The following is a 26861-nucleotide window of genomic DNA, read 5'->3' on the forward strand; positions in this document are numbered from 1 at the left end:
GGAGATGCTTTAATCTGAATTCATGTTGTCTTGGACCTCTCAAATTAACTAATCTGTGGAAAACCAGGCTGCTCTATATGCAGGTCCCAGAGCACAGATTTCTTCAGTAGCTGAACAGATTCTTTGAGGATTTGGGGGCCTTCAGTACCAGAAATATAAAATTATGACAGAGCAGAAGCTGAATGTGTGGGAGCTTGGAAAGCTGTGTGCTATTTAAGATTGGGGGTAAAAGACCACAACTAAAGCTAAAGGAAGATATATACCCCAGGCCAAACCTGAAAGCATGAAAGAAATTTTTGGCCCTTAGAGCATGAGATTTGAGTGATTTCTTGCAAAAAAAGATTCTGAGACAGAACTGCAAATCAATGTAAGAGTAACTCAGAGTCCAGGAACCCTGTCATTTTTGGTCTGTATAAAGAACACATATTTAAGTGCTCAGTTTTAACACCCTAACAGTGTTAGTTCATTATTTTGTATATTCAGTAAAACTTGTGGCTTCTCTGCTTTATCAACCAACCTAGTGCCGTTAGTTATCATAGGGTTAACAATTTTTCCAATATTTAATTTTTACATCACCTAGGCATCTATAGGATAGCAAATATCATAACTGTTAAATGCAGCAAGCTGACCTCTGGAGAATCTGAATCTCAATACTGGCTGTACAACTAATGAAGGATTGTTCAGAGACGATGTCTTTGTCCTTAGGACAAATGTCTGTATTTGACAAAGTTCGTTTTTGGTTTAATTTCCAGCCCTGCACTAGAGCTGGAATCCTTGATCCTGATTCTGCCAAGCACTGAGCTCACTGTTCTGCTGTTGTCATCGGTGAGAGCCGAGGGCACTCGCACCTGGCAGGAACTGGCACTTTGATGGCAAGCAGGGATATTGCAAAGCAGGATTAAAGTGCACTTGCTGACAGAGCTGTTTGAAGAAGATTTCAGAGCACCTGCCCATGCTGTGCCTGACTCTAGACTTTGCTATCAGCCCTTCAACCTCATTAGCACCAAATTCATTCTCAAAATTAAATAAATAAGAGCCTTTGACAGCACTATTTATTTACTGCAGCATGCCTAAGATATTCCCAAATAATAAAACATAACATCTTGGTGTTCTTTCTCCCAAGGGCAACTTAAGGAATAGAGTAGTTGTGGATGCTTTGCCCCAGAACAAAAGAGAAAGGGTAAAACATTTAAAATGTCTGAAGTTTCTTTAGTTTTCACTAAAACATTGTTTGTGTTTTTCTCCCAAACCAAGAAAGCAGACAGAAAACAAAGTAAAATTCATGGATTGAGGGTTTTCTTGTTCTGAGAGTCTTTTAGCTTCACTGTATTTTGGTGGTAACTATTATCATATTAAATTAACATGGGAGAACAATGCATCCTGTGTCATTGGAATTGCTCCCTACCCTTTGGACTTATCTTTCAATAAAAATTTATTTCTTTGCACTTCAGGTGAATTCAAATTTCTTGAGGCAGAGAACATTGATGAGGTAATTTGCTTTCTACAAAAATTTTCAAGATTGAGAAGAAACCTTGCCATAATAAATGAAACTGTGAGCAGAGAAGAAATGGAGAGAAAAGGAAACATGAAAAACTGAAAAAAATGTAATTGTTATGTCTCTACTTTCCTGTAATGATGAATTTCATTCAGTTTGAATTAAAATCTCATATGCACTGTATTTTTGGTAGAAAACTACCTGAAGACTTTTTTTCTTTTTTTAATAACAGGGTGTCTATTCCACTGGCAACACAGAAACAGCACTACTTTGGTATGTTTTAGTGGTTACCATTGACCTTGGGCAAGAGTATAGGTTACTTTCCAAATTAACTTTAAGATTCACTAGCACCTTTTCCACCCTAGCAAGAACTGTACCTTCTTTGCCCAAGCACATCACACAGCCCCTTTCCATAAAACTCTTCCAGCTTAGATTCCTACCTCCAAATCCAAAGATCTGGTGAATTCATAACTAACTGATTCACTGCCATTATTTGACCATCATCCATCTAATTTTGATAATGTAACAACAGGAAAAACAGAACCATATAGCCAAGGAGGGATGCATGAGGAAAACTCCAAATGTAATGAAATTTAAGCTTCATATATAAAGTGCTTTAAGTTACACAGGGTTTTGGGTTTTATACTGCATCTACAAAACTGTGTGTAGAAAAAGATGGTTGGTTGTTTCATGACAGTTCTGAAGTTTCGTGTGTGTGTGTGTGTGTGTGTGTGCCCACTGACTGGCTTGGAGGCTTCTGTAACATCACTGGATAACCACCAGAATCAATTTAAATCAAATTACATGCATAAATCTAATTATCTGCTATTGTTTATAGAAGCAAGCCCAGAGGGATTTAACAGAAAGGAAAGCAAAGTGTGAAAAAAAGAAGGTTTGAAGTGGGTGGTTCTGTTCCACTGCCCCTCAGCTTTTCAAAACTACAGGAAATTAAAAAAATAAAAAAAAAAAAAAGCCCAAACAAACTCAGAATCTCACACAGTAAATCCTAACATCAGGCTTTTGGTTCTTTTTATTTATTTTGTGCTGCAATGCAACCCAGACTAAAAATTGCGGATTCTTGAGCGGAACATTTAATATTTGAATCAGAAAAATAACATAGCTTCCCCCTTCCATCTTTTCACCACCAAAAATTTATCAGGAAACAAAAATGAAATTAAAAGTTTTATTTCATTAGTTACCTATTTTAAAGATTATTTTGTCACAATTTTGTGTGGCTTGAGACTTTCACAATGTTATTCTTTTTTTCATTCTGTTTTTCACTGATGTATATAATTTCAAATTCTTTATATAATTTAGGAACATCTTGGGGATTGTCTTCTAATAGTGTAAATCAGAAGTAAATCAACCAAAGTTAATTTAAACCAGATGCAATGGGCTTGAAAATGAAATCTTCCTCTCTACTGTATTATGTTTTAAACAAAGTTGTTGTTCTTGTTTTTAAGTACATCTGTTTATTTCATGTTTTCTCTGTGTTGATTAGATCTCTGGATGGCTGAGACAAGCCTGCTCATGTTATACCAGGAGTGGTGCCTATGAGCTCAACTGATAGGAAGTGCTTCCCAGACTTGCTGAATACTGCAAATCTTTTACCAACACATTGTTGTCTGCTACAAGACACAGCAGTTTTAGACAGAATTGCAGTTCTGATTTATAATATCTAATTAATAAATCCAAATCTTAGAATACAATAAACTCTAAGGTTTATATGCTATTCTCTTGGTTTTTTTGGTTGCTTTGAGGGGGGATGGTGCTGGATCACCACACCATTAATGTTTTGATGAACTGTCTTCAGAGATTGCTTTGTTCCCTAACAACCTTTGAACTTTCATCTTGTTAAGCAGACTGGTGTGCAATGCTATAAATTACAGTTCTCATAAGCCGTGCTATTCATCTTTTTAAGAGAGGAATGCTTGACACAGAACTCTAACATACAGACCTTAAAAGGAGTGCAGTATTTGCATTATTTTGTTTCTTGCTGCTTAGAGGAGTAGGTGGGAGACTGACACAAGGAAGACAAGAGAGGTGGTCAGCTGCTTTGGACATGATTTCTCATTTTGAGAGTTCTCTGAACTTTGCCATTCACTCTTCCATGACATAAACAAACTTTTATTGTTCTTAAATACTTAGGTAGCTGTTAACAAAAATTAAATAAGTCATTGCTCAAAAAATGTCTGTAATGCTTCTAGCAAGGCTTTATCTTCATGACACTAACGATAATCCCTTGTGTAATTAACTGTAGAGTGGTTATGCATGCAGTATGCAGTCCATGACAAGCCTCATAGAAAATACATCAGTATTAGCCACAGGTGAATTCATTTAGAAAGATTAATGACTGCACCTGAATTTTAATGTCTGAAAAGGGATGGAACACTGAATCCTTAATTAAAAAGTTGAATGACTGGTATGGTTTGTTTAACATCGCAAATTTCACCGGGAGATTTTTATATTCAAATGAAGTCTGCAAAGGAAAACTTTCGTTAGAAAGTGGTGAAGTAAGGGTGAAAAGCAAAAATGTTTTATGTGCTTTATGTAAATGGATACATGGATCAGTACCTTTGATATGGATCAAATGAAGAATAATTATGACTCCTCTCTGTTTACAGTGAATATGGGGCAAAGAATTCTTAAGAAATGCAAGGCACTGCTATACTCCTACTGATATAAAGTTAGATGAGAAGAGCAGTAAAATTGACGAGTGATCTTATTCTTTCCTTAATGAGATGGTTTCCTCTTCATTATTATTTTAGAAAGTTTTTAATGAAGAGAAAGTAACCTTGAAAAACACTGTTACAATCCCATTCCCAGAAGATGCTCAACTCACCTTTCTCAAACTCAGCTTTCAATTACAAAGTTAGTTAAAAGTAATTCAGAGAACGACCATTATCAATGAAAACAGTGCCTTTCAAAAATTTCATGCATTTTAATATTTAATAAAAAGAGAAGCTAGATTTTGAGAAGAATAAATAATTAAAGTAGAATTCTCATACCTGTTCAGAAATGCTAACATAAGGGACATCTGAATGTACTGTTGCTACACCGCCTAAATTAAGTCTTTAAAAACCCTCTGCTGACTGCTTTCAGTTAGTCTTAATCATGGGAAATGTATTCTAAAAACTGGAGCCCCAGTAAAGCTTATTTGAACAGCAAAATGGATCACTTTTCAAAAGCAAGGCTGTGATGTTTGTCTACTGACCTAAATAGACACTGAAGGTCAGTGGTTTTGCTGTCTTATTTCTAACAAATGACAGTCAACCAAACTTTATTTTTAATGAGATCTCCTTCTTTTTAACTCTAGAACCAGACTCCAGGAAAACAAGTTTCTAAGCAAAAATAAGAATACAAGTTCAGACAAAGATTGTCTTCCGAATAACCTAATTATATTTCCCATTGCTCGCTTTTTATCCTCTCGGAAAAGGAACATAGCCTGAAAATTTTTAAATGAGAGAGAGGAAAAAAAAAGGGAAATTAAAAGTCAAGGAAGGAGTCCAAGTGATTTATCCTGGGAAGTGTGTGTGATTACTACTCAGAGCTGCAGTAAAGCAGATTTTGATGGACTTTACCTGTAGCACGGTACCTGCTGTACTGCTTTTGCTGCCAAGCAGAAACATGGTTTTATTCCTGAATACTTTCCAAGGATGTATATTTTTTAATAAAATGTCATTTAAAAAATATGTACCTTCGTGTAAATCTTGAAGGAAAGGAGGAGGCATTCAAAAAGCTGTGTAGAAGGTGTGAGCACGTGTTCATACGTGTGTAATAACATTTTTCCATTTTCTCATGCAAACTACCTTCAGTACTTCCCCAGACATAGAAAACTAGAACGTTATATACATATCACATATACATGTGTGTGTATATATATATGGTTTAATGTTCAGGTATATTAGCTGTTTGAATGGTCATATGGAGAGGAATATGTATAATAAACTGCTAGCATCTCTAGTTTTAGTGTTCAGCTTGTTTGTTCCTCCAGATTTCCACAGCCTCTACTATAAAACAAGACTGGCATATGAACTGTAAATATTTTTGATACTCAAAGCTTAGTTTCATGGAATTAAACTCTGATGTCAGGGATAAAAATAAAACTGGAAAGACATTGAAACTTCAAGATCACCTTGTCTTGATGAATTTGATTAATGCAACTCAGCAAAAATCAACTGCAGGATACAATTTTCAGTGAGTTGAAGTAAGGAGTTTGTTAATACCAGTTAAAATCAGTTGCTAAAGGTGTTATTAAATTTGTGACAAAAAAATGCTACCTGACTGAAGCAGGTTAAGTCCTTTGCTACCCAAAATATTTTCCATTAAAAAATCCACTATTTGGGCAAACCACGAAAACCATTTGTATCTGAAAAAAAAAAAAAAAAAGGCAATTGTATTGAGCTCAGATACATATCCAAATATTTCAATCCAATGTGTTTGGAACATGACCTAAAATTAATAGGATTCCTTTTGTTGACTTCAGCAGAAGTTGGACCATTGTGGTAGATAAATAGATTGCTGGTTCAGAAGATATTATGAGATTCAAATTCCCTTTTTTTAACTTTTCAGTTTTAGGGATTGTAAGAGATGGGACTAGAATAAGAGCTTGTCTCTTGACATGAATTGTAGACCACATACTTTCTTTGAATTCCCTGGGCAGTAAATGACTTTTGAGGCAAAAATTTATGCTGGACAAGAAAATAACCAAGGTGAGAATTGATGTGATACTAAAAGAATGGAATATGATAAACAAAAATAACACTTTCAAAGTTGTTCAGTTTTGCCTTGAATAAGCATTTTGATATTTCTTATTTTATGTAAGTTTTTTCTTAACTTTTCTGGGGAATCCATTTTCTCAGGAGAAAACAAACTCTTGATAAATATTTACTGACACACTGTCTCATATGGTAGTTAAGGACTCCCCGTGCAGACACATTACCAAGGACATAGGGACACACATTCACACACATCCCACCTTCAAAAATCGAATATTTCTGCACCCTAAGGCTCTGACTTCCTGGGAGAGGCAAGGGGTAGATGGAATAGGACATCCTGTTTCCCTTCACTCTGAAGATTCTAAAGAAACACGCCAGAGACTTCCTACAAATCTCAAAGGTTTATTATGTCCAGAAGGTGACCATCCTGTCCACTCAACAGAGGTGAAGGCAAGTGTAACCTCCTCCCCAGAAAGCACAGGGAAAACCTCCCTAGTTTTTATGGCACTTTCTATTGAACTAAAGCAATGTTCTGGGGCTGCTGCAAAATGTTGATTCTTCCATGAAAGTTACCCTTTACAGGAATGATCTTTCCTAATATCACCCTTTTAACTCACCCCACTATATTTTTAGAGCAGAAATGCTTTTAAGTTCAAGTTAGAATTCAGTTTAATAGCTGGACAATTTCAGAGCACCATAGTTCACTTTGTCCAGTAAAATAATTTTATGTATGGATGTTGCATAAATATAACTGAAGTGGTTCTTTGAAGCGAAAAATAAACAATTTTATGCAGCTTCTATCAAGTCTAGAGATCTAAAACATCTTGGACAGTCGATATTTGTAATGGGGCAGTGAATAACCTCCTCAGGGTGGACTGCAAGTCTCGAAGCATGCCATAAATCCCCACATCTGCTATCACCTTGGCCAGTTTGTCCATAAACCAGACACATGAAATGCATTGGTGAACTAACCTCAACCACCTTCTTTGCTGAAAGATGTAAAATTATGCTCTTTTTTTGCTGTAACAGAGTGAAGTAGAGAGTTTTGACATTATCAGTGCAATGCAAACTGGTTTTAACACAATTTAGACTTGTGGCCACAGCCGTGATATCTAAGGGGTGTATCTGAAACAGTCCTGTTTCCTGAGGTAATCACTTGAACAACATATAACCTCAGAGACAGAAGTCCCAGCTAAAAGCTATTTGAAAACAATGTAGCCCACAGGGCACCCCGAGATAAGCTGATTCCCCTTTCATTACTTCTTAACCATCCATTAAAAGCTAAGCACTCTATTCTGCCCCTACTCGCACACCCCGAGGATCCTGCAGGTTTGTGTGAAGTCAATGAAAGGCACTACCCCAATCTGTCATTCAAACTGCAATTACTCATCCATCTTTAAGAACCCAGGGCAGAAAGAAAATATAAAATAGAGGGAAACAAGTGCTTAGTTCGGAAGGTAGGAAACAAAGAACACATGGCCCATATAGGCATTTTGCGTGTGTTTTCATTTCTGAAATGTTTTGTAGGCTTGGAAAAAAATTGGGTGCATAGGTTAAAGCAGTCCCTAGGCAACTTTAACGTGCACAACCAGCATTTACTGAGGTGATCACCATCCGTTATCACTGACCTTGGCAATGCTACAAGAATCCTATATTCACACGGATAAACTCTTCTCCACAACCTCGCCAACTTAATAGGGATAAACAGGTTTTACTTGAGCGTCTGCCATGTGTGATCCATATCTATCTATTTCTCATTCAGCCTCCTTTTTCCACCTCTCTTTGGACAGTGATTGCTTCTCCTCCATTTCTCCTGCTGTGTGCTATGTAAGTAAGTTTTTAAGAGATCAGTTTATTCAACAGAGGAAACTGACAGTGAATAATATCCAAAAGAGTGCAAGCTTATGTTACCCCAATTAGTCATGATGATGTATGTAGAAAAATAAGAAATACAAGGGACCTAAGATTGGGGGAAAAAATCCTTTTCTTTGGGCTAAACTGTACAGAAGATACTGATATCCATTTTATATTGTTCTTTACTTGATAATTGTTGGAAAAAAAATGCCTGAGTGACTGATATCAAAGTGCTTTTTAAACACCTTGTTACATTTATATTTTATTTCAGAACCTAAAGTCAAATTAATTTTGTTATTATTTTGAAAAAATGTAAAAACAGCCCTTGTGTATGCATAAAAATAATATAAGCTGATTAATACTCAGGATAAATAGCTGTGACAGACACACTGACATTATATTAAAACCATCTCAGTATCATTCTTGGGCCAGGCTGTACACTTGATATCAGGGAAGCTCATGGCTAGGTATTACTGAAAAATAAATTATACCTATAAATGGTGACATTGAAGTAAGCATTTCCAGAATAAAAATGCAATTCTTCAAAGATAAGTTACTCTTTAGAACCACATACATAAGTGTTTAGGTTTTTCTTTTTTTAAGAGCTGTTTCAGATTTAATATTTCTTCTATAATAGAATGTCTGTGGAAAAACCAAGAGCACTTACTGCTAAGTCATTTCTCATATAGTTTCACTTCTATTCTGTACCTTTGGTGTACTAGTAAAATTAATTGCCATTTTTAGTAGAATTTGAGTATTGCATACAATAAAGAGCAACATTAGAGCACCAAAAAGGTAAAGCATTATATAAGTATTCATTATACATGTGTATGTCCTGATTTCAAACATTGTAATAATTTCTTGACCAAGGCAGACTGCTGTACAGCCATATATTTTTTTTGTGCCTAGCAAAGCTGGAGGTTTACAGTTTTCAAATTTAGCATTAATGCTCTGGGATTATGCAGCTGAGGAGTTGGACCAACTGACAACAATGCTTTTGTTTATATGGTGTTAAGGTGAAACAGTCCAGTGACAACTGTATTATTTCTTGCCTTTTCTGCTGTCCAACTTGTGCAGGAAGCTTAGTGTGCTGTCAGGTTTACCCTCTTTATTATCACACTGTATGAATCTGTATAGTTGTAAAACAGAATGACTTTTATTTTTTATTTTTTTAAGCTGAATTCCTATTCATAGCAAAGATGCCATGGTTACCATGTCAATCAGACATGGGTAATCAGGTCCCTAATAAGGGATCTTGGGTATGTTTGGTATTTGGCTCGAAGATTAAAACTTTAAAAGTTAATGCCACTAGAAACATTGAGGAAAACAACTGCAATATGGAATGTGGTTATATATATATTTTTTTTTCCTTCTTTTCAAGGCTCAAGGGGAAAGCATAAGGCAATGTTTGTTACTTGAAAGATGTTGGTAGATTTGATTGTCTCTCATGTACACACATTTCTATTATCCATCAGAAAATTCCCTTTGAAAACATGATAGGAAGAGTCTGGTGTTGTTGATCAGCACTATCTGAACACACCACCAGGTTTACTGTTTGTACACTGTGTTTGTCACTGCGATGTGGGACCTGTTATATTTGCAATCTTCATAGTCTACATTTTCTTTGAAAAGCAGTTAGCAGCACAACACAATCCCAGAGCTTGGCTTGTGTTTGTTTTCATCAGAATGCAATAATCCATTCTCACAGGATGGCTGTGTGAGCCACAAAAGTGTAAATGCCATTCCTGCCTACACTCTCATTGCAGGTGCTGAAGCAGCTATTTCTCCTTTGAAAGAGCCATGAATCTGCTAGTTGTCAGCAAACTGAGATTTAGATGCTAACTTTTTCTCTTTGCTGTGCATTGATCTCTTTTATCCTAATTTCTGTTTGTTTGTTGTTCGGTTCACTGTCTCTGAGTAAGTTAATCTGTTTAGACTTTTATGTATACACATGGCTCTGGTTTAGGCTTATGTTTGCTTTAGGGTGGTGGAAGTACAAGAGTGCTCGAGGTGTCTGTTACATGGGGCAGGCTGCCTGTTATGCACACACCCCCAGGGATACTGGAAACCTTTGATAACTGCAAGTTCACTGTTTGGGTTTTTTTCCCTAGATAGCTAGATTTGGTAAAATATAATTAAAAAAAAAAAAAAAAAGTAAAGCATTAGTAACATGGACTTTATAGTCAGTTAGATTTCTCTTTGTAGGATACCAAGAGGCCCCAGATCATCCAGGTCATTCCCATCTCTCCCTGTGGGTCACTACACCACTCCTAACTGCTCCACAATGGGCATTTTGATCCTCTGTCATCTGCGTCTCTACTCATTATTCTAGAGGTATAAAATAGAAACAAAGATCAGAGAGCAAGTAAATAAACAGAATAGAATGAATCGCTCAAACCAATATGGAAAAAAAATTGCTAATAATTGCTCGTAAATTGATGGTAATTGCTAAAACTCATAGCAATTTGTTTGCTTTACATAAACAAATTACTAAAATATGTTGCTGTGACTTACAGGTCCCCGTTTCATCTCACTCACTAAATGATTATGGCTCCACACTTTAAAACACTGTTTATACACAATTCTGTAACAACCTCAGTGCATGACAAACTCACATTAGCATCTCTAACTTGTTGTGTGGAGCATTCACACTCACAGAAGGTCTGTCTGGAAGGCCCCTAAGATCAATGAGAATTTTCCCATTGCTTTCAATCTGCTTGCTGTGAGTCCCAAAGTGAAAAGTAGCTTGCAGGGAGCTGGATATTGAGCAGGCTGGTACACACAAGTAGGAAGTGCCAGACTGTACATTTCTGGGGAATGTTTTTGCTTATGAGCCAGACTGATGGGTTTGGTGTGAAACTTCTGCCTTTGGTTTCCTTAACAGCCTCTCATGCAGTTGGAGCTCCCCAGCATTTATGTGCAGTGACAACGAAGGCCTGACCTTCACTCTGGCACTTTGGCTGCCACAATATCACTCCACCCCACATGAGTGAAGTCTAAATTTAAAAAACAACCCTAATGGTTCTTTCATGCACTTCAGTAAGCAATTTTTCTTTTAAATGTGTAACATATGCTATGTCTATGTATTTTCTTCTTCACTGCCCTCTCTTTCCTCTCCATTCTCTAAGACAAGGGAATTTTTAACAATTTTTCCTCTGCTGTGCATGGGAACACCATTTAAACTTGTGCTGCGTCAGTCAAAGCTCATCACTCTGCAGTCAGGCATATCAGCTTAATCCTGCTACAAAGTTCAGATTTTCTAAAAATCTGTGAACTGAGTTTGTCAGCCAACAAACAGCATCAAATTCCTTTTTCTGCATGTTGAATGATGAAAAGTCTATACTTTATTTCTTTTTCTGGCTTCTAATTTCCCAGCAGTTCGTATGCTTTGGTGATGGGAACTTCAAAAACTTTCATTAATTATTACTAGCCCTGGTCAGAGAAATTTAGCTGGAATCGTATTCCCCTGCAACATTCAGGTTTGTTATCACAGTACAAGGTCAGTTCTAATTTTGTCAAAATTAACTTTCCAAAAGAGCCTGGAATATATTTCTGACAATGTTACAGTACTCAAATATTAACAGGTTTTTTTTCAAACTTTTTAATGTTAGTGATTATAAATTCATTATTTTTATGATTAATTATGTTTATTATAATACATTTTTAAAATAAAAGTAACTTTTACTTGTAAGTTATTTTCAGAACACTCAGGTGTAATTTCTTGTCTCTTTCTAAACTGGAAATGTTTTTATATGACAAAATGTTCCCACGTGAGCCAGGAAAACTCCACTATAACACTAAGCAGAGAGGACTTTAATACATGTCTCAGGGAAATGTCTTGCTGTACAGGCTGCCATAGATGTTTATCACGTGTTTAATACTTCCTATTTGAACAAATACAAAGGTAGAAATATTCTGGAAATAATGCACTTCATAGAATGCATTTGCAGTTAAGTTTTTTTTTTAATATGTGCAATACAGTATATTGTGGATCATAAAACAATGCAAATTAAACTAATTAGTTTAGTCTCAGTGAAGAATAAAGTCAAATGCTTTTTGCTGCAAAACCCAGGTAGCCACCAAATGCATTTAAGATCTGAAAACGTTCTCAAACTCTCAGCATTCCTCAACCTATTTTGCAGTGTGATTTTTTAAATGAAATATTCCAGTGCCAAAGTGAAAATATAAATGCAGGCACACGTTTACACTCTACGAATACTAAACCTTACACTATATGCAATGAAGTTTAAATGGCATCTATCTTCTAAAAAGAACATTGTGAAAAGTTTCATATCCATCATTAAAAATATATAAGAAAACAAAATACAGAAGAAATATGCAACTCAAAAACACGTGGCAGAAGTTTCAGGAAATCAGTTTCTTTCTTTGGAATGCAAAGGTAACTTCTATGTCTTTCTCACCTTGCTCTTGAATATCCCGTGTGCTGTACTCTATCAAACTTGCTACAAATTGCTTTTAAATACAGGCTTCTAACAGTGACAGGGTTTTCCACATCCCTAAACTAAAAATTCATGCAAATATTGGTTGCTAATTCAATAAATATGAGACCTGCAAAACAGTACAAGCCCCAGCTCTTATTTCCTGCACATTGACCCTTCTCAGAACAAACGATAATGAATGTCAGTGCTCGAGATTAAAATTAGAAAATTAAAATCTTGAGAATCACGGCTGTTTGTGGAGTTTTAATAGAGGTCCAATTCAAAATCCAGGTTCTCTTTCATGGCTGACCATTGACTTGAGTGAGCCACCTTGAAAAGCTTTGTGCTGTCCTCTGCTGAGTGTTGTTTGGCACACAAAAAGCAAACGGTGAGAAAGTAAGGTAAAATCTGTTTGTACTTTTTTTTTTTTTTAATGGAGGTAATTATAGCTGTTTGCTAATTCCACTGAGAGGATCAAATTCTGCTCTCAAAAGGCAGTATAAGTCCACTGAAACCATCTGAATTACTCCAAATTCATTCCAGGTAAGTAGCAGAAGAATTTGTCCCTTGGACTACAAAGACACAATTTGAAATACATTAAACGGAAATCAGAACTCCAAAAGACAAAGAGTTAATTAGTACACAGCTAAATATATAAACTAAATAAATTATCCAGGACATATTGTGCCCAAAGAAGTGGTGCCAAGCGCAGCTATTTTGAAAAGCTGTCAGATGGAGGCGTTTGGTGGTTTGCATAGCAGATAGAGACTGCTGAATGCCTCCCCCGAGCCTGACACCACCGATGCTGTATAACCTTAATTGCAATCTGATTTCAAACCCTTCTCTCTTTTGCTCTTGGCAGTCACGTCCACCTGAGAGTGGACAAAACTCCAGATGCAGTAACTTAAAGCTGTAACCTCCCTCCCTGAACTGATACGTGATGGGAATGCTTAATACTGAAATTGCTTGGAAAGATTAAAATAGCACTTGTCATCTCTCTTCAGAAAAAGAAAATAAACCTGATTTTCCAAGCCGAACGAGACCTAGTATAATTATGTGACAAAGCGAATACCAGACGCACAGCACCAAAGCAAAGGCTCTGAAACATAAAAGCCAAACAAAACACCCAAGTCTGTCTACTTTTCTCCTCATTCCTGTTGAAATAGTTGACACGTATGCATAACCAACCATACTTGGCACATCTGTATTCAGAGGCCAATTGTGTCTCTCAAAATAATTCTGATACTAATTGCAAGAATGATCAGGTCTAAGACATACATACCAATGATCTGAGTCAGCAAAAAATACATCCAGCTGTTCTGCCCTTGACAGAGTCCTGGGGTTTACACAATGCAAAGCTCCGTCTTTTTTTTTTTTTTTTTTCTTTTTTTTTTTCTTTTTTTTTTTTTCCTCAAGACCCATGGGTCACAGTTTCATTTTGTCCTTCTGATCATTAACTTCAAGGATAAGAAGAATGATTTCACCAGAACACCTCAAAAGAATTACAGTTTTGAGTTAAGTTCAGTGACTCCAAGTCTTTGTACCTCTCTCAGCTGTGAAACTGATCCTTTTCTGCTCACCTTTGTGCTGCCAGTGCCTCCCTGCTCTACTTCTCCCAACTTCTGCCCTCTTACCAATGCTTTCACATTATGTTGCCTAAAATCTTTAGACTTTCTGGTGCTTCCTTAGCATGTGTTCAGCATTTTGCTCTACTTTGAAGAAAATGCAACAGAAGGAGGAAGAAGATAGGGGATGGTCAGGACCCTTAGATATTCAAATATGCTTTTGAAACATTTCCTTTTCAGGGTTCATATTTTCTACGCTGTACTCTGAATTTTATAAATAAAAAAAAGAAAATTGATAAGTTGCCATTATCTTCTGTAAGCACTACAAAAACAGATCTGGAAGTATCTTTTTTCCTTTTTTTTTCATAAAAGGAATTAATTATTATCATGTTTTATATTGCTTTTAAATGTTAATGCAATTCATAGTCAATAGCCTTTTGTTAACTGCAAACCAGTTTATGGTGCAATATTTCTTGTGTAAATTGGTGTTTTCACTGTACTATTATCCCTGGTTCTGGCAGTCACTGAAAGGAAACTACATCTGCAGATGTCTTATTTACATCTGATGACAATATATATACCACTACTAACATATAGGCTGCATTCTTAGGTGCTGTAAATTGAATTAACTCTCTTGAAGCAGCAGAACATTAGAACCATTCATTTATTTTAACAAGTGTATAATTAATTTATTCATTTCCCTGTTCATGGTCAGTTTGGTATTTCTGTTTTCTCAGTAAATTAGGATATCACATGCACACTTTCTGTGGCCTTCTTTCAATGTATTTATGTAAAAAGAGAGTGTTTTTTTCTGTAAGGACATGCATTTTCTGCAAGTGACAGGGATGAAACAGGCTTTTTTATAGTGTTATCAAAATCAGATGAGCTCAGAAAGAGGAAATGTCCTTTCTCATAGTCAGGACTTGACAGAGGGAAAATTGGTGGTTTTCCATAGTGAGATGCTTGATTGAAGTCAGATAGTTACTTAGGTCTCATTACGTGTGGTTAATTTGGCTAAGAATAGACACAATCAAAACCGACATCAATGTCTTAAAAGCCACTCATGGGATAAAAAACAGCTTCCTGCTTTAAGCCACTTAATTTTTGCCATCAAATTAATATTTTATTATTCCTTAGAGCCCCTGACATGGTCTTTATGGTTTTAATATGTGCAGCACACCATATACACAAATTCTAAATAGTGTCTTGCAAGTCCTTTGAGAAAAGGTGCTGGGACTAAATACTTTAGTTTCCAGCAGAAGTAATTAACTGTGTATAATGTTGTAATAGTTTATTTTAAGTGAAACTGAACAAGATAATAAAAGTATAAGTAAATACAATTTCTGGATTGCTTGTCTATAACACTGGCTTTTGTTGTCATCTCTAAATATCTTTTCTAAAGCTGTTGATTGAGTATCCTGCTGCTAAGCATAGATTTTATAGCCTAAACCATCCCATATTTCATACAAAAGACTTCATAAAGGAGAAAGATTTATAATTTTTTTTCACTGATCTCAAAATTATCAATTACTTTTCATATAAATTTTTGCATCATTTACTGAGAAGGTATTCATGGCTTAATAGAGTCTTTTTTCATCAGTCATTCAGAAGTAAAAGATTTATGAAGTCAAATGTTTTTTTATCATGCTCTGGTTCATACAAGCACGCTGGTTTAAATTGGTGATGCTTCAGACAAAATAAATCCTCACAGTAATGAATTTATACTTTTTAATAATGCAGAAGAGGTGAATTAAGAAATGGGGTGACATGAATACATAGAAAAACGCAGATTAATGTGGGCCAACATTTTCAAAAAGGACTTTCATTAATTAACTATCCCTTCTCATTTGTTTAATACTTGGGTATTTTTTCTGCTTTATTGAGAAAAAAAACAACTCCTGCCACATTTTGAGCCGTGACTACATCAAACAAGCAGAAAGGTAATAAATTGTTTGTCAGAAATGGCTGGAACATGTCGATAGTAACCCACAAAAGGAGACTTAAAATTATTTCATATTTAATACAAATCAGGGACCACATAATTCGCAACTTGTAAACACTGTAGGATTAGAAATGCTCTTAACCAAAGTTTATGTACATTTTGGGAAGTTTTCTGCACAGCTCCCAAGGCGTTTTCACTGGTGTTGGTACACTGTGAAGGATTTAGTCAGGTGGGTATAATAACACAAATGGGATTTCTTTATGGCTCTGTAATATGTGCTTCAGTAATAATAAGCCTTTAACTGGAATTTACATGGGCCCATTTCTGTCTGGCTCCCAAGACATGTGCAAGGACTTTTAAGGATGTTCACAGCTTTGTACTAATATGCTTTACACAGATCATTTTACATGTGTACATTTTTTAAAGAACACATGACAGGTAGACAGTGTAGTTTCCTGTCAAAAATACGCCACAAAAAGGCAGCTACCAGTCTTAGTGGTCATTAGCAAATACCTGGATTAAACTCCATACGGATGAAATCTGATTATCGAGACAGCTTTCCACAAATGATGAGCAGACTGATTATAGAAAAGCACAGAGGATTACAGGAGAATGACCATAAAAAAAAAGAGAAGAGTTAGAGAGCTTAATCTGAGCAGAGTGGAACAGGCCAACTGCAGCCAAGTAGGGTAGGATGGCTCCATTGGAGCAGAACAAAGTAGGTCAATAGTTTTGGCAGTGGGAAAAGGAGCATGAGCCAAGTCTATCAGGAGGAAAAGAAGAGCTGAGAAGAACTGTTCCTTTGATGAGGAGTGGAATGAGCCAGCCTTTTTTGAAGACAGAATCAGACCATACTCAGCAGAGGAGAGAATTGTATAGCAACAGCACTTGAAAAGCCCGAAATCAATATTACTTGATTGGAAAGAACTATAAGTATTATGCCAGAAGAAGTGGCTTTAGGTTGGAAACAGTCAAAACCCATGAAGTACTCTATGTAAAATAGCTTGACATGCAGACAGACTGCTGAAGAGAGTGGGTGAAGGCACAGCTGAGAGAGCTTGTGGAAATGTGCGTTGATCGGTGCTCCTGGCAGAGGATCAGTGATTCAACAAGTGTCTCTCACAGTATTTGCTTTCCATCCATATTTCTGCCCTCTCCTCTGCCTTCCAATGGCACATTGAGAAGAGACAGGTAATCACTGAATTTTTGAGGAATGATTTTAAGATAAATGTAATCTAGTAATGCTTTCCATTCATTGCAAATTATGATGCAAAAGCGAAGTGAGGGGATTGCTGTAACTCTTCAGTCACAGACAAATGGAACCAAGCAGTAAAAGCTTAAAGTATTTTTTTCATGTATGTTAAAGCAAATATTTTCCATTTTATACCTCAGAAGTGTGCATTGAAGCAACAGTTAATTCTTTCCTTTAAATGTTGCATAGCAAATCAGTAACAAGCAGATTTCTCTGAATAGGAGCTGGGGAGATAGATCATGCTTCCTGTAAGAGAATAGCAATCTGTGTAACAACAGTCTTTGTGCTTTAGTTTAAATATCTTTTATTTTGCTTTCACTCTTCCTGTGACCTTCAGGTTAGAAAACCACAAGCAGTTCATAAAGCCAGCATGAAGCACAGCCCAGAGCTGTCAGTGACATCCTCAAGGCATGTGTATTGGTCATTGTGGCCAGAAGTCCACTGGAATATCTTATCAATGTAAACTAGAAGTTGGGAACATAGAGGTTAATTTAAAAAAAATAAAAACATAGTAATAACCTTATGTTATTACCATTTGTTAATTATTTTTTATTTTAACTTGCACTTTATTCTGGGTATAGAATTGCCTTGCATATCCCTCTGGAATGATAAATGCTGGAGGTTTTCCTACTGCTTCCTCTCCCAAAGCTCAATCCATGGTTGTGGTAATAATTAATCCTTGAGTATTCATTAGCTTTTCTGTATAATCCTGATCTAGGAATGACAGTAAAGAGGATTCCTTATAATAGAGTGATGTAATACTCTGGGAAATTAGACACTAAGAGTTCCAGTACAATGATGTTACATTAAAGAGAGATAATCACAAGAGGAAAAAGTCTTACAGTGTCACAGCATGCCTGTGAAAGTCTCTGGGTTGTAGAATCAAAGTGTTTTCTACAATGCCCTGACCATGTCAAGCTGTAATAAGGCATCTCATCACGACATTAAAAAAATCAGACTGAGTTTGCATTATTTTAGTAGCTTCAAGCTTTAAGCCAGAACAGCATTCTGGTTGTGTCAGATAACCCTAGTAAAAAAAAAAAAAATTCTTTTTTAATTCTCCAGGGACTGTCTATTATAGGCAAATCACTTTCAAGAAATGAGCTACAATTTGTGGTAAATTAACATTCCTGAGAATGGAGGAGCTGAATTTCTGCCAGAGAATGAAGCTGCTCTAGAGACTGGCATGTGATGCTAAACTGGAGCATCCAGGCAACCATCTGATGAGGATTCATTTTGGCCCATGTGTAAAAATAACAGTGAAGCCATAACAAAAGTCTCAAAAATTTATATGTGCAAGTCTATATGAAAAAAAAAGCCCAGCAGCTTTTCTCAACTATGTACAGCAATTAGTAACATAAAAGATGCAAAAGAATTGAAATATCACTTAGTACAATGTTTAATAGAAAATAAGCAAGCAGTGAGTAAAGCAAGAAAGAAGATAATGTGTAGAATGCCCTTATGCTATCTCAATTCAAGTCTAGCCTGCAAACTTTTCTATCTGCATCAACTATTCAGGTTTAGCTTCCTCTTTCCCCATTTTATAAAGGACTTTGAACTCCCTGCTTGATGTTAAAAGCAGTATATAAATTGAAACTCTATTATGCTTCAGAGAAGATAAAGATATTGCAAACGCCAAGAAAAACTTTCAAATGAGACACATTACAGCTGGAAATGCAAACCACAATAATCCAAAAAGTTTTGGGGGTTTAGTTCTGCCAAAGTAAGAGAGAAGTCAAGGGTGACATTCTAAACAATATAGGAATGGATATGAAACAAAATAATAGAAGATAGTAAAGTAGCTGAATAACAAATGAAAGCACACACTGTCAAACAAATCCAAGAGACCAGGCAGAAAACCAGCAAATATGGTTACAATATTAAAAGAAGGCATGAAAATCATCAAGCAAATTATAAACATATTAAATGTCTGTGGGTGGGGAGGAAAGGGGCAAAAGTTAGTGACACAGAGAAAGAGTCATTGGATAGTTATATTTTACAGCACATGCAGAACACTTGGGGTTTGTCACAGTTCACACAGGGCAGCAACGAGGGCATCCTAAATATTAGATAAAATCTGGCCATGTTGGACTCAATGTGCATTTTGACATTGATTCTAACAGAGCCAAGATTTCCTTCATTAAGGGAGAACTTTAATACCCACCTCAATAAGCTAGGAAAAAGGAATATTTCATTTTGAAGAGGGCAAACTTGGACTCCAGTAGACAAAAGGTCATATTCTTTTAAGCTTTGTTGCCTCTGTGAGGTCTAGAGACTGAATTTTAACAGCCCTATGTCTAGCGTGTGGAATAAGATCTCAAGACAAGATTTAAGTATTCAGCTTTTCACTATAATGTTCAGGTGGAATTAGTTAGGTAAAAATCAAGAGCACTACTTTGAGCTAAGCTAACAGGAATAATCTTACAATACACATTGAAAAAAACTTGGGTTTCCCCAGACATGCCTAGTCAAAAAGCCCATTTAATGATTTTGGGTTTTTTTTAGCAAAAATAACTGTGAATAACTGAGAAACAGCTGCCTAATTAGCTCAGGCGTGGCACAACACAAGCACAGTCACACAGCATTGTTTCAGATCAGAAGGTTCTCATAGCTCACCAGAAGAAATGCCAGAGGACACATTCATCAGGCCTGCAGTAGAGGGATGAGGAATGCCTTAGGAAATACAAAGTAAAGCAATCTGTAAGCCAGCCCTTCAAACTAGAGAGAGAAAAACAACTCCTAGGGATAAACACTTGTTTGTATCCCTTGAATGAACTGTGCATAATTTTTTGTCTTTAAAGAGATGTTGGAGGACTTGTTGAATGCATGTTAAACGATTATTGACCAAAAAACCCTCAGAAATAAATACTGGGAGTACATCCTACAACTTATACCCCTTTTCACAGCTGAATGCCCTGCTAAAATTGAGAGCTGTGTACTATATTTCATTCTTCCTGCTGATGAAGCTACTCTTACTTTATTTGCTGGTTTTATTATTTGTTATCATGCAATGTTATCAAGAAAGAAGGTGTATATTAATTCTGGAAAGTCTGGTGACTCACTCATTGTGGTGATTATGTCTTGTAAACCTCCTGATGTGTGGAAATGAATAGTTCCCAGGAACTTAAGTGCTTCCTTGTCTAGTTTTTGTTTTCTGGTGGTGCTTAGAGAGATTTCTCACTTGACAGAGCTCTCCAAAGAATGCGAACAATGGATCTCTATATACACTTGAAGATGTGCCAGGTAGGGACGAAAAAAAGTTTTTTTGGCATGTAAGACCAGAAATCATAAGGGAATTTAAGGATTATTGGACCCTAAACCTTAACTAAGTCTCGTTTTCAATGAATAAGGCATATACAAGCATTCACTTTGCAACTGGTTGGAATATCAAAGTGCTCCAGCCCCTAGACTCTGTCTTCAGCCAGCTGGAAGCGCACTCTGCTTTCCCTAAACCAAGGATTACATAAGCACTCATTTCATCCGAGATCACCAAAGCTTCAGCTGCTGAAACCTTAGCTAAAAGCTCACCAACTTTTGCCTGTGAGTAAAGGAGCAGTAACAGGGTCTGTGCCATTACCTGAGCTGCAGCTGCAAGGCTGTAGTTGTAGCTGGATGCAGGAAGGATTTCTGTGCGTGCCTCCAACTTCTTGGATCTGTTTCTACAAAATGTGCTTTTGATCTCCCAGATCTCCCAAGGTTTTTGATTAATGAACTAACCCTCCATCTTCCTTGCTGCTGGGGCTTTCCTCATGACTATTTGTCCTGGAGTCTGGCAGTCTTTCCCTAGGCAGCTTGTGCATGAATTATTACAATGTTCCTAATGCAGCGATCAACAAAACACCCTGTCTTATTAAAAACAAGATTTTCAAAATTATTATTTATGTATAGAGTTGCCTACTAGTATTTGGTTTTAGTTATGGTTGTTATATTTCATACACTCCATTTTCTGTTTCTGTATCGGCTAGGGATCTCTCTTGGAACCTTTGTAAGAAAGAAATTAAAATAGCAAGCAAAGTTATGTATTTCAACTAATTTTGGAGTCATTGAGCAGCTACAGTTTATAGGTTGAATATCCATACACCATTGAGCCAGACTAAAGTAAATATCACTCTGGAACCAAAACCACCTTTTTTGTCCCCTACTGGAAAAAACCCAATTCTATTATCAGCCTAAGTTTCTGACTTAGATTTATGTAAAATTAAATTGGATGCATTTTTCCACATTTCTAATTGTTTCTTCACCTTTAACTACTATAATTAGAGCAGTATTACAGATGAGGGAGATAAAAAGGTTAAGTACCAATACATTAAAAATAATTAAAAAAAAAACCTGCTCGAAACACTTCTCAAATATGTAGGTTACATGAAAGTAATTGGTATAAAAGTTTTAATTATGTTAACATTGGCCAGACTATATAATTCACCTTAAGCTGAACCATTCAAATCTTGCACTCTGAGTCTGACAGCGGGTGAGCAAGGGTCAATGCACATATAACATACAAAGAGCCAGTCAATCAGCTGTATTCAGCAAGTAATTATGTAAGGTGTTTCATCATCTCTGCCTCCTTATATCTCTGCCTGTGAGCTGAGTCTGGGAGTTGCCCTCACCATCTGCAGCACAGCTGCCACCTGCCCTGCAATGCAGTGACCAAGGGTGACGTCCCCTGCAAGGGGAACTCTCCAGGGCACTCTGGGGGTCCCTCCTTTTGAGGATGTCCCCAACTGATGCCAGAAAAGACAAAAAGAGAGAGACAGAGATGCATAAAACTAGAATAATATGTTAAAAGGCTGATGATCACAATCAATGCTCAGTTCTTCTTGAAATGTAAGCAGCTAGCTATGGAATTTGCTCATTTTCTATAGATAGTCATATAGCTCCAATGTGCTAAAAGATGAGAGGTATTATCATGGAAAACCGGTTGAAAAAAAAATATATTGTCAAAAAATCACAGTGTAACTCATAAAATAATAACATTTTTAAACATAAGGGTCTGTGAAATACATAAAGTAGCTGAAAGAAATGCTTTCTTGAGATTCATTCATTGAATGGGTTATCAGCTTAATACATCAAAGCAAGGCAAGTCTCCTGAGAACAAGATTTGGTTTTACTGATCCTAAAGCACCCATGCCATGAGGAAATAAAATCTGAAGAAAAAAATTCCCGAGTGCACACTACTTTTTGTAAAATATATCCTACCACTGTATGCATAGAAAAAGATATAGATATCAAAAAGTTACAAAAAACCAGAAAAAACAACCCAAACAAACAACAAAAGAGCAGAACAGAGAAATGCATATTTGAAAAAATAAAGGCAATAATATTTTATAAATACAGAACTATAGGTGGGCTACTCCCTGCTGGAGAGTAGTTTTCAGCAACTAGCAATGTTGTTACTTTTAATTCCCAGTTGTGCCTTTAAATATTTGTATCATTGTTTTAGTAACCCTTTTACTGTTAAAAGCTCTGCTGATCTGAATGGTGGTAAGGGTTCAAAATTAGCAAGATTTGGGTTTGAGAAACAAATTACTTGCAGCATCTAGTCAGGAATTGCTTCTCCTTTGCCTTTATATTCTCCTTTTTTTTTTTTCCTAATAAATGGCTCACAAACAGTGGTTATATTAGACAACAGTGATTAGGCCTAAACAATCTTTTAAAAGGAATCCATTAAAAAACCTTTTTTGTAGCCCTTATCTTTTATTGTGAACTGTTTAGAGACTGCATCACGAAGACTTGTGAAAGTTATAAAGCCTGTGTTCTAGCAAAATGCATACAAGCATGGGAATAATTTGAACATAAGCAATCAGTCCTTCGAGGACCAAGCCATAAATTTTCACAATTAAGAATTTGCCAGGGTCTGTAACCTAGTAGTCCGATAGTCTAATACAAATGTTCTTCTTCAATTTTGTCTAGCTTAGACTGAAAATAATATGCCTAAAAATCATGTATTTGAACAAAAAGCCATTAAATTAGAATCTTTCATTGAAAAGCATTATTAAAAGAAAAGAATGTAATAAATCTAAAACAAGTTTCATCTGAAGAAAAATTCAAAGAAAAACAAATATTTACAGAGAATTTTGAACTTGATATGTAATAAGAAAAACATTATTTTCACAGACTGAATATTAGTTTTGTCTCATATGGAAAGAATAGAGCTGTCCTTCTCCTTCAGCCTCTTCACCCCTTGCATCATGCAGCACTTTTTAGTGTTGTTCTAGCATTTGGGAATTCCAAAATTCTCTAGAATTCCCTCTATATCTTCATGCTTCCCATTTCCTCCAATTCAGGAAACAGTTGTGGAAGAACAGAGGACACATATCAGATTTTACCTAATGAAAATAATTAAATAAAGTATCAAAATTTGCACTCTTTTATCAGTAGTTCCAAAATGAGATAGTAAATAAAGTTGCAGCCTAATTAAACCATATCCATGTTATCTTATCTATTTCTTCCCAAGTGTCCTAGACAGCTGTACCTTACAAAACAGATATCACAGATGCCTAAGGAGTAAATTCTCATTAGAGAGGTGCTATTAAGTATACATCTTCTTGTACGTCATACAAAACACTTTTAAAATGCAATTTTACAGCTCCTTTTGTAGCAAAGTACAAATAAGGTACTATAGAATAAAATGGTAAAGCAGAATAAAAATATGTTGCCTGCTCATTGCTAGCATGAGATATTTCTGCAATGACAAAAGCAAGGGAGTCCCACATGGAATGCTATTATTTCTGTCTTATCATTTCTCAGTGAGATACCACAAGTCCCAGCATATTAGCGTTTTTCTTATCTTCCCACTCGAGTGGTCATGTGCCTGTATCAGAGTCCTAAATTTCACTCTAAAACAGAAATGCTCTTGCACTCATTTTGGGGTGTGAATTGATTCATGACTCTTCACAGCTTGTGTTGCTGGTACAGTTTCTAACCTACTTTAATATCATTATCTAATAGCAATAAGGGATTTCAATAGCATAAACAACAACTCAGAAGTGTAACTAGTTCACACAACAGAAATGTACTGGGGGGGAAAAGAAAAGTTATATTTCAAGCACTTACCATAGCTGCTCTTTCAAAAACCTGTGACTAGCACCTTATTTCATCCCCAAACATGTCATTTTGACTCATTCATCAAAAGCACTTACTTCAGTCTCAGGCAGCTGCAAAACCATTTGAGGTTATCTTGCCAGAGAAGGAGCCTTCATATCCTGCTTGACTTAAAAAGCACCTTTGCTCTTTACATACCGGAAGGTAAATACACTATAAAAATGCCAAGGCCTACCACATTTCAGATATTTGAGAGCCTCATGAAGAAAAGGCACACAGAGACCCTGAGTAGATGCTGCCCATGAACTTTTCAAAGAATGCAAGAACATAATTCTTGCGTCTCTGAGGTGAGCAAGTCATCAGCTCACTCCTAATTCATTCCACTCTTAACAAGCTTACAGAGCAAAGCACTACAGAGAAATGTGTGCTTTAAAGAGAGAACAACAGCAACCCCACTCCCCAGCTGTGCTGTGAATCTTCTCAGGAGACAAGAGCTGTGCATGGCGCCATGTAGCATTTATTATTAACAGTAAGTGGCAGCAGCAATATAATTAAAAATTCCTTTCATTTCTTTCACTTTGCAAAGCAAAGGATGAACAGATTTGAACAACGTTTCTAAGGATAAAGTGAATACTCAGTCAGCCTCCAGAGATGGAACTTTCCTAGCAAATGCTATGTCCCTGTTCATGAGGACAGGGGTTCCTACCAGAAACAATAACAGATGCTTACATTTATCAGCATTAGCAGATGCCCCTTTATTAAAGACAGTATCGGAATGAACTCCCCGAGTTTGAATTTCATAAAGTTTGTTAAGGAAACATTTCTGAAAACAGAGAGAGAAACTGTGTTTAATGATGTTCACATGTTTCCCCAAAGAATGAAAACTGATACGTGCAGGCGTCGAAAGCATTACATTCTAATTTCATTACAGTGGGGGCAGGAACCTAGAAAAAGCACAAAAGTAAATGCTGTTGACCTCCCTGACAAGAGGCTGAAAAGGAACCTGCTCTGGGAAGCCAAGACTTTTTGCCTCTGTAACAACTAGGTAGGTGATGGCTGTCTTGCAAAATTTATGGTATCATTTTATTTATAGCAGATGTCCTCTAAAAGCAAACAGTTTTGCCTTATGCTTCACAAATCTTATGGATAATTGCACAATCTAATGTGGAGGCTCAGTAATGCTGCAAATAGCAACATTATTTTCTAAAAGTGATCATGAATGAAAAGAGAAAAAAATGTTCTGATACTGATCAAAGCCTTGAAGATAAAAAGTTAATCAAAACAAGACTTGCCTGTGCTTTCTAAAAAGTTGTTATTTTAAGTGGAAGAGGTAAAAGTTGAAACTTTGTATGGCGCTCACTAATTAAATTATCATTTACTCCAAACGAGTATTGCAGTTCCAATAAAGATGATCAGATGCCAAAATAAGCCTTAAGTAGCACAAGTAGTTATGGTCATAGACCTATAACCCAAGAGTTTATTTTGGATATGTAACTTTTTGTTCAAGCATAGTCCTACTCACATGTCTTGCTCTACTTAAGTGAAACAAGTTCAAAATATCAACTCCATTTTCTTAGTGGAACTAATATGATAAAGTTCTTGTTCACTTCAGATATAAGTGTTTTTGGTTTTTTTTCCTGAGAAGGCATTGATGAGCTGCATCTTGCAGAAAGTGCATCATCTCAAACCAATTAAAAGAATCAAGAGCAATTAAATCAGATGTAATCCCATGGAAAAGTTTTATCAATACAGAGGATGATTAAAGAGGAAGCATCACCTTTCAATATCAAAACTTTTATTTCCCATGTTAGCCTCCTTCCAGTTTCAAAGCTATACTTGAAGCCCTTGGATGTGAACAAAACCACTGTTGATGGAGTGTTTGCTTCCTTCATTTTTTCCCCAATTAGCAAAGTTGAAGGCAGAAATAAATTAATTTTTTGAAAATAAAATAGAAATGGACAGAAACAATACATCTGTGAATTTGCTGTTCATTATGCATGGTTTTCAAGAATGCATATTTCAAAAAGAAAGTCATTAAGTAATTCTGCTGTTCTTTTGCAGCTCTTCCTGACAGTTTAAGCAATAAAATGATTTAATCTCTCTGGATTGTAAAAACTGAAACCCCTGACAAGGACAAGAGATTGGCAGAATTCGTAATAATATATTTTTACTTATGTCACATATTTGTAATTTCAAGGACACAATTCACGATGACCCTATTGTAATGATGCATAGGCATTGTTCTACACTGATTTGCATTAATATCTACAGAAGAGTTTTCCTCTCCTAGTACTGCTTCAGAGGATATGCTTGTCATTAAAATTCTGGTCACAGATGTGGGTTAAAATATCTCTAACCTTTACAAATGTATTATGTGGCACTACTGACATAGCTTTTATTGCAGATAAAATCTATAACAAATCCTGTGTGTGACAGGAGAGGAACATGATTTTGTATTAAACTCAGATGATAGAGATGCATTCCTTGCTTGTACTTTTAAAATGCTTTGGATATAGTAACAATGAGTTAGGCTTTCGACTCCATTGTAGTTAGAA

At 36.1% G+C, this 26861-nt stretch overlaps 2 long non-coding RNA genes across 5 annotated transcripts in view; one reads left to right on the plus strand and one right to left on the minus strand.

The window, feature by feature from the left end:
• Window positions 1–3227, plus strand: part of LOC148222816 (uncharacterized) — a 33687-nt gene extending 30460 nt beyond the window's left edge. The window contains exons 3-5 of one of the 2 annotated variants that reach the window (XR_015805389.1): window positions 1452–1489; window positions 1728–1768; window positions 2997–3227. This is a non-coding gene — a long non-coding RNA (uncharacterized LOC148222816). The remainder of the gene's footprint in view (window positions 1–1451; window positions 1490–1727; window positions 1769–2996) is intronic. The other variant, XR_015805390.1, reaches the window with a different exon arrangement.
• The window catches only part of LOC148222817 (uncharacterized), a 99604-nt gene that overhangs the window by 28773 nt on the left and 43970 nt on the right, over window positions 1–26861 (minus strand). The window contains exon 5 of one of the 3 annotated variants that reach the window (XR_015805387.1): window positions 21919–23591. The exons of the other annotated variants lie outside the window; for them this stretch is intronic. This is a non-coding gene — a long non-coding RNA (uncharacterized LOC148222817). Of the gene's footprint in view, window positions 1–21918; window positions 23592–26861 lie in introns of those variants that run through there. 3 annotated transcript variants of the gene reach the window in all.

This window comes from Sturnus vulgaris, chromosome 9 (genome assembly GCF_052056855.1).
Source record: "Sturnus vulgaris isolate bStuVul1 chromosome 9, bStuVul1.hap1, whole genome shotgun sequence".
Classification (NCBI taxonomy): domain Eukaryota; kingdom Metazoa; phylum Chordata; class Aves; order Passeriformes; family Sturnidae; genus Sturnus; species Sturnus vulgaris.